The sequence below is a fragment of the Lupinus angustifolius genome, unplaced genomic scaffold (assembly GCF_001865875.1).
Source record: "Lupinus angustifolius cultivar Tanjil unplaced genomic scaffold, LupAngTanjil_v1.0 Scaffold_766, whole genome shotgun sequence".
NCBI classification, from domain to species: domain Eukaryota; kingdom Viridiplantae; phylum Streptophyta; class Magnoliopsida; order Fabales; family Fabaceae; genus Lupinus; species Lupinus angustifolius.
In genome coordinates, this window is record NW_017728090.1 from 1 (window position 1) to 1,668 (window position 1,668).

Consider the following 1,668-nt stretch of genomic DNA (forward strand, 5'->3'; position numbering starts at 1 on the left):
CAATGGGGTGCAGTTATCTATGATCAAGTTGTGGTAGGAAAGGAATATCTAATGCAATCCTTAACTACTCATGCCGCTCAAGAACAAATCCAGGGTCCAATTGAGCATATGTTGAGAAAATGTGTTGATATATTCTCTACACCAATACAACTACTTCCTCAAAGAGAAAGACATGACCACAAGATTCCATTAATGTGATCATGTGATCATGTGAACAGAAGACCATACATGTATGCTATGCAACAAAAGGATATCATTGATAAACTAGTACAAGAGTTGTCGAATTCTGGGGTGATCCAATGCAGCAATAGCCATTATGCTAGTCCTGTCATTTTAGTAGGCAAGAAGGATGGGTCTTGGCGATTATGTGTAGATTATAGGGAGCTGAATAAGGATACTATCAAAGAAAGATTTCCCATTCCATTAGTAGATGACTTGATGGATGAACTCTATGGGTCCATATCTTTTCTAAGATTGACTTGAGGGCTGGATATCATCAAGTAAGGATGGATGCCAAGGACATACATAATGGATATGTGAAAGTATTGATGGAGAGATTTGGTGAAGTGTGTGATGACCCCATGGCTGATTTGATGAAGTTGAGGTAGAAAGGCACAATTGGTGAATATCATGAGGAGTTTGATGCCATCATAACCAGGTTGGATCTACATGCAGAATACACATTGAGTTGCTTCCTAGAGGTTTGAAGAATGATGTGCAAATGATGGTGAGGATGTTTCAGCCTCAAACTATGAGAAATGCTTTCATACTAGCCAAACTATATGAATCTTCAAATAGCAATAATGTGCAATTGAGTCTGTCATTGAAAAGCAAACCTTCTATAGTAAATAAAACAATGTCTTCTTTGAAACAGCAAGGCACTATAGAAGCAGAACAATTTAAAGCTAAGGCAAGAATTGCTAGAAACTTATCACCTACTTTCATGAATGAAAGAAAGGCTAAGGGGTAGTGTTATTTTTGTGATGAACCATACTCAAAAGAACATGGATTAACACACAAGAAGTTGTAGATTCATCTATTAGAGGTGGGAGATGTAGATGATGAGATTCAGGAGGGGGACTGCAATCATGAAGAAGCTAGTGTGCAATTGGATGAGCCTCAAATATCTGTGAATGCCTTGACTGGGGTAGCTAACTTCAGAACAATGAGAATCATAGGGAAATATCAAAAGAAACATCTGCTTTTTCTTGTAGATAGTGGCAGTACCCATAATTTCTTGGACATCCATAAGGCCAAGAAATTAGGGTGCAAGGTGGAAGAGTTGCAAAATCTTATGGTCATAGTACTTGGAATTTTAATAAACTGAAGATGTAATTCTCAATGAAAGGTAGAAGACATGTCTTTATAGGAGCATCACAATTGGGATATAAAATTGGGAAGGATCAAAGTGTAGAGAAGATATTAGACAATGGGGTGCAGTTATCTATGATCAAGTTGTGGTAGGAAAGGAATATCTAATGCAATCCTTAACTACTCATGCCGCTCAAGAACAAATCCAGGGTCCAATTGAGCATATGTTGAGAAAATGTGTTGATATATTCTCTACACCAATACAACTACTTCCTCAAAGAGAAAGACATGACCATAAGATTCCATTAATGTGATCATGTGATCATGTGAACAGAAGACCATACATGTATGCTATGC